Source organism: Carassius carassius, chromosome 40, assembly GCF_963082965.1.
Source record: "Carassius carassius chromosome 40, fCarCar2.1, whole genome shotgun sequence".
Classification (NCBI taxonomy): Eukaryota; Metazoa; Chordata; class Actinopteri; order Cypriniformes; family Cyprinidae; genus Carassius; species Carassius carassius.
The window spans coordinates 2448617-2456068 of NC_081794.1; the positions used below are offsets into that span (position 1 = coordinate 2448617).

The 7452-nt window shown below is 37.3% G+C and overlaps 1 long non-coding RNA gene across 1 annotated transcript; it reads left to right on the plus strand.

Annotated features, from left to right (window-relative positions):
* The first annotated feature begins 1298 nt into the window (after window positions 1-1298).
* LOC132121939 (uncharacterized) lies at window positions 1299-3570 on the plus strand. Its single transcript, XR_009426331.1, has 2 exons — window positions 1299-1491; window positions 2209-3570. It is a non-coding gene; the product is annotated as an uncharacterized LOC132121939 (long non-coding RNA).
* The last annotated feature ends 3882 nt before the right edge of the window (window positions 3571-7452 follow it).

Here is a 7452-nt window from a genome sequence, read left to right on the forward strand (position 1 = left end):
TGCTGACCCTCAGATGACCCCAGATGATCCTAACCTTGAATCAACAAACAGAACTAACAATTATTGCTACATGTGTGACTGCATCATATAATTACTATTAATTAATAATATTGATAGTTCATCATCTAGCTGACTACGTCTTGTATTATTATTATTATTTTTATTTTTCTAAAATCCTGTCAAACGTGCACAAACTACTAGCTACTACTAAATATTGTAGAAACATAATTTTCTGTAAAGTTGCTTTGTAACGATTTGTATTGTAAAAAGCGCTATACAAATAAACTTGAATTGAATTGAATTGAAAATACTACTAATCACAGAATCGGCTTTACTGACCAGATGCGCAGGACAATAGCAGGCGATTTATCGTACAGCCCTAGTTACAAGGCAAAAAATTACAAACTTATTCTGTTCGATTCTCCGGTTGACTCGACTAACATTCCTAACAGAGATTTGCATCTAGAAACGGTCTGCGAAGAAGCGTTAGGTTGTGCATTCTAAAGACCCATCCACACCAAGAACGATTACTATAATGATAAATATATTCATCTCCACACATCAACTGACGTTCTGTTTATTTTCAGCATGCTGCTGTTTTGTTGTCTGCTACATTAAATGCTCAACTTTTATAAAGTCAGATGTATTATGATTGGCTATCAATTTTTTTGTTTATTCGTTTATTTATTTGTTATTACAGTGATATCAGAAGTAACATTAGCAAATTTATGAAATGGAATGTTTCCTTAACGTTAATGTATAATGCTATGTTAATGTATAATATAATGTTGTCATATCTTAACTGGAATGTTAGTAAAAAAGAAAAATCATTCTGAAAGTGATTAGAACGATATTGTTTTCTTGGTCCAGCTAACACTTTGTTATAAAAATGTATCAAAAAAATGATACATCGCACATGGAAGGTTTTTCTTAAACATTGTAGTTGGACATTCATCTTTTAAATGTTAACATTTTGTTCAGAGAATATTCAAAAGTGACGTTCTTATGTTTTTGAAATGATACAATGGAACCGTTTTTTAGAACACCAAACATTTTCAAAACATAAAATAAATGCAACATTCAGAAATCACATTTTTTAATTACACTTTCACATCTTAATGGGAACATTAGCTAAATGTTCTGAGAACATATTTTTCTGAAACGTCATAGTTATCGTTATCATCTTTGGTGTGAATGGACCTTTACTCATGGATAAGCAATGAACCAATACATGAGTGGATTGAACATTTGAATCCAGTTCAAGCTCAAAGAAGCTTGGGGGAAGAATTTCGAGCAATATATGAAAGCAAGAAAAAAAAAAAGGAAGGAGAATATCTGGGATTGTCATTCTTGTGAGGAATTCATCAAATAAACATTTCAGTGACTAAGCAAACAGTGAGATCTGGGACATTGACATTGATATTTGCTGTGGTAATATGTGAGTGAGTTTGTGTGCGTGTTTGAGATTATTTAAAGCCTGGAGTTCAGTGCGTGCAACCCAAAGAAATAGGGGTGCTCCGATCACGATCGGCCGATCGTTCTGCGCATCTCGTCAGTAAAGCCGGTTCTCTAATCAGCGGTTAATTCCATCAGGTGCGTGATTTCACATAGAGCAGCTGTTACTACACAGAGCCATTGTTAACTGAGAAGATGCGCAAATCCACGTTCATTTTCAGCGTTTATTGGCGCATCTTCTCAGTTAACAACGGCGCTGTGTAGTAACAGCTGCTCTATGTGAAATCACGCATCTGATGGAATTAACCGCTGATTAACAAAAAAAAAAAAAAAAAAAAAAAAAAAAAAAAAAAAAGGGGAAGTCGTGGCCTGGTGGTTAGAGAATCGGACTCCCAATCGAAGGGTTGTGGGTTCGAGTCTTGGGCCGGCAGGAATTGTGGGTGGGGGGAGTGCATGTACAGTTCTCTCACCACCCTCAATACCACGACTGAGGTGCCCTTGAGCAAGGCACCGAACCCCCAACTGCTCCCCGGGCGCCGCAGCATAAAAAATGGTTGCCCACTGCTCCGGGTGTGTGTTCACAGTGTGTGTGTGTGTTCACTGCTCTGTGTGTGTGCACTTTGGATGGGTTAAATGCAGAGCACAAATTCTGAGTATGGGTCACCATACTTGGCCGAATGTCACTTCACTCTGATTAGAGAACCGGCTTTACTGACGAAAAGCGCATTAACGATCGGCCGATCGTGAACGGAGCACCCCTACAAAGAAAGCTTTTCCAGAGGTTCACGACACTCATCATGATCACGTGACACATTTTTGCATGTACTCGAAGTGTGTCTAAATCTGACTTGTAGACTGTTGTTTTGAATTGACTTAATTTATCAGGATTCTTAGTATTCAGAAATATCTATTTTTTCAGTTGCTATGTTGTGATTAACCAACATCGATATTTTTCATTTAATTTTAGTACTTTAGCACAGTTGTGCCAAACTTATTTTTTAATGTGATGTTCTTGTGGCAGATGTGAAGGTCCGCTGCTAATCCATGATGAACATGAATTTAAAACATGGTAACACGGAAGTTTATTCACAATGTTTAGGAGTATTTTTTTAATTTCTGAGCGCTCGGCTATAATTGCTTTACGAGTCGGACCTTGTGCTCTGGTATTTGAAGACTGACAGGTTGAAAAGATGTATTTTTGCCTACTGTACAATTTTGTTTTCTTGGTGTTCCCCTTTTAAAGTCTTATATTTTTTCTACATTGGTTTAAACTGAATCTCAAAACAGAGTGCAGGTGTGCACAAGCATTCACGTTCTAATAACTGCATGACCACAATGAGAAAAAAAAAGCATTTCAGATATGTGAGAATTACTGTAATGTGAATATTTTTGCTGTCAGAATTTCTTGCATAATGTTTCAGGGTGAAATTGTAGTAGATGACGTAGGGCAAAACATCCAGCCAGCCAATTGAATCGTTCGTTTTGTTGTTGTGTTTGTGTACTGTTGTTGTTGTTGTTGTTGTTGTTGTTGTTAATTTCTCACTGATCAAGAACTACCTGATTGAAACACCTCACACCTGTGCTGCTTCTGTCAGATACTGGAAGCGATCATTTTCCGGCGAGGTTGAATGGAAGGTCTTACTAAGAAGTTTGCGACTTGAAATCAAGGCCTTGGAGACATGCAAAAGGTTTTTTTTTTATTGGAATTGGTGTTTTATTTAATGCTACATGTCTGCATGATCTTTCAACATGTATTGGGAGTATGCTCTGAGAAAAAAAAAAAGGTTAGCTATAGTCGCATCAAACTCTTTGCATCAAAAGTGGACAGTCAGAGCATAAATATCCTGTTCTTACATATCGTAGACATGCAGCTCTGCTGGAAACTACACATACTGACCATCAAACGCCTTTCAGCAGTGCTTGACCTTGTTTTAGGAACGAATGGAAAGACCTGGAGATTTTGTGATCGGTCAGCCTTTGTCATACTGAAGCGTTTTGGTTTCATAAGCTATCAGTGGGCTTTCAGTCATCAAAACCGTCTAAAATCTGTCTTTGCAATACAACTGTCTTCCTGTAAGTGCAGATTTATTCAGAAATAAATCTTGACAGAAATGAGCACTCGTTTGTTTTTCTAGGTTTCAATGACTGGTTTTGATAATGTTTTGACTGTAATCTCACAATTTAGAATGTTTCTCGCAGTTGCTACTTGAGATCTCACAATTCATACTTTTTCTTTGTTCATCAGAATTCTAAATTTCACAATTCTGGCTTTTTTTTCTCTCACAATTCCTAGTTTGTATCTTGCGAAACTGATTTTTTTGGTTCTCTAGATTTTGAGGTTAAATTGTACAATTGTGACTTTTTCCACTTTTCTCACATCTCACAACTTTGACTTGAGTCACTTAACAATTCTGATTTTTTTTTCTCAGAATTCCAAAGTCCTTAGAAGTCTGGGTTTAATTTTTATAATTCACATTTTTTTCTTGTAATTCTGAGTAAACTTCTTGAAAGTCTGACATTTTTTCCTCAGAATTATGTTTTTATTTTTACCTGGAATGAGTTCACATTTCACAATTCAGATTTTTATTTATCTGAATTCTTAAATTTCACAATTGTGACTTCTGAGTTAAATTTAGAATTTTGTTGTTGCAATCCTGACTTCTTTTCTTGGGATTTCTTGCAATTGTGAGATATAAAAGTATATGAAAAAAAAATATATATATATATATAATATATATATATATAATATATATATATATATATATATTTTAAAAAGTTTGAATTGTGAGAATTAAAGTCTCTCTCTGCGGCAGAAATAAGCTAGCCATATTACAGTTTTTCTCGGTTGATTTGGTGCATTTCTCACATCACAATTTACATGTGCACAACAGTTAATGCAGTTCTCAAAACAATTAGTACAAACTGAAAAAACCGAGCTGATAACCTGCAAAAGCGTGTCACTTGCTCAAAATGGATAGGTCATTGCTCAAAAGCAAGTATTCATGTCAATGAAAGTGTCAGTGTCATCAAGATGAAAAGTCAAATGGCTTTGTCATGTTTTCATTATGACAGTTTACTGTTTTACTGTCAGTGTTTTCCAATGCAAAAAAGTCAGATCTTGGTGACACTACCTGAAAATGCTCAGCACTATATACTATTTGCACAGCCATTTGTAAAATACAGTAAAATTACACATTACTGTATTTAGTGAGGTAAATGAGTACAAGACACTGAATATGTATGTTTCACATTTTTACTGCATATGACTCTGCAATTCTGATTTGTTCACAGCATTGTGCAAAAGAAAAAATACACCCTTATTTACAACAAATATAACTCCCTTTGAGTGGAACAACTGTAAACAATATCGCAGTACATATTTGAACTGAACATACAATACACACATGATACTGTAATCATTCATGCACTTCCAGATGTTCCTCTCTGCCTGGCCACATAATTTAATCTACATCGCAGCGAATATCATCTCTTGCAATGCAGCGAGGAAAGAATCTCCTCGAGTGACGAATCCACTCTCTGCAGGACTCTGCTGTGATGTCATCACATGCTGCATCCATGGGTATGTGGATACCTTCCACCTCCAGGAAGAGAAAACTCCTCTACTGGATTTAGGAATGGTGAGTAGAGAGGGAGATATGCCACCAGCATCCTATCATGTGCTGCAAACCACTGTCTGACGACATCTGAGTGGTGAAAACGCACATTCTCCAAAACAACCACATCCTTGCTCAGATGGTCTCCAGTTAGACCCCTCTCATTCTCAGGGATTATGTCCCTGTGTTACAGTCCACGATCTTTTGTGCTGTATTTTTTTTTCTCTCTTTTCTCCATTTTCACTCTCATGCTCTTAGGTACCACCTTCCTTGGATTCTATTGGATATCTTTGCTGTCAATCATCATTAACATCGTTTCCTTTGCTAATCATGCTCTCATCCAAGAGGTTTAAAAGGAGAACATCTGTGAAAGAGCGGGAAGGACGTTTTCTGCTGAGACTATTGTGTGCGTTTGTCGTTTTGCTGCTTTCTGATCTGATGTTTTGTCAGCTTGTTGATGGTTTGGAAGACAAGGAAGGAGTGGAAGAGTTTAGTAAGTCACGTGACCTACATATCTGCATGTAGTGATCTTGGATGTATTAGAAACACTAGTTGTGTGCGCTTGTTTTTGTATGTTTTGGCTTTAGTGCAGTTAGTGTAGTTTATTACGCTTTTGCGTTGAAGACTTTTCTTTTCTTTCTTTATTAGTTTGGGAAGTTAGTTAGTGGGGCTTATATTTAATTTTATGATTTAAGCGCCACTTTAGCTTCCCTTCTCTCCTTTGTCTTGCCTGTTTAACTTGTTGTTCCTTGAGGGCAATAAATATTTCTTGTTGTGTCATGTATTCCATTGCCACCTCTTTCCCTGCCTCATTTCTTTAATATGCAACTTAATGTTACCTCCTTTAACCCCTAGTAAAAACAATTTCATCAGAGACGTAACATTAAATGGGGGCTCATCTGGGATTTTATATTTTATCACTTTTTTCCCCTGTTTAGGAAAGAGAAGTGGTCAAGTATGCCCTTTATATAATTTTGCATGTTGAGAGATGTTGGGGTGGTGGCAAAGGGAAGTGCTGATTTGAGTAGTTGTGAAATGTGGTAAAAGGCAGTGAGTAATGGTTTTTTGAAGGTAGTCCCATTTGTAATGCACTTGAAACATGTTCAGTTTAGAAGAGTTTGTCCTTCGTTGGAACAGCTTAACTTGTGTTGGAAACAGGATTTGTTTGCGATGGCTGATCATTTTAGTTTGACAGTCAATAGACAGAATCGTAAGGCTGATATAAAGAGTCGAATAATAGATAAATTAGTTGAGCTAAATGTCCTTCTGACATCAGGAGTTGTGATGGCTGAAAATGCCAGTGTTCTCAGCCCTAGCGATGTGGCAGTGGCTTCTTTTAGCTTGGGAGATGCAGACGTATGTAGTGGCGGAATTAACGTTGAAGCGGAGGTGGAGGCTGAAGCGGATACGAAAGCTGGTTTGCCACCCTTTGATCAGTTATCTCCTGTTTCTTTGGGTTCCAGAGTCCGCTTGGCTCGTCTCCATTATGAGGCGCAGGAGCGTACTCGGACACATCAAGCTGAAATTGATTGAAGTTTGCAGATACACAAATATTAATTTGAGGCTGATACGCAGGTGAGGCTGCGCCAGCTTGAACTTGACGCTAAGGTTGCTAGAGAGCCTGTTGCACGGCCAGTTTCAGCTCCTTTATCTGCTGTTTCTCCAGTGGCTGAGTCATCCCACTGCAAATTTGACGCGAGTAAGCACATTGCTCTTGTTCCTCAATACAGAGAATCAGAAATAGACTCCTATTTTAATGCCTTTGAAGCAACAATGAGTGGATTCCATTGGCCTAGTGAAGTTTGGTCAAAGTAAATTGGTAGGCAAGGCTTTGGAAGTTTATTCTACGTTATCTGTTGAAGATAGTCTGAAGTATGATTCTGTAAAGTCCGCCATACATCGTGCATATGAGTTAGTACCTGAAGCGTATAGGCAGAAATTCAGAACTTGTAAGAAAACTTCTAAGCAGACCTTTGTGGAATTTGCTCAAGATAAAGGTACACTCTTTGATAAGTGGTGTGCGGCAAACAAAGTAAATGATTTTAATTTGTTGCGTGAGCTAGTTTTACTAGAAGAGTTTAAAAATAGTTTGCCTGAGAAAGTGGTAGTTTACCTGAATGAACAAAAGGTAACTTTGATGTCATCTGCTGCTGTGCTAGCTGATGAGTTTATCTTAACTCACAAAAATGTTTTTGTACCTATACGTTCTGAAAATTTGCAACCGATTGTTGATGTTCCCAGAGTCCAGTTTGTGCGCTCGAAAGCTAATTCACCGCGAGCTAGAGAGGATCGCGAGTGTTTTTATTGTCATAAAAGAGGACATATTGTTGTAGATTGTTCATTGCTGAAACGAAAACAACAATTTCAATCAAAGTCAGTAGGT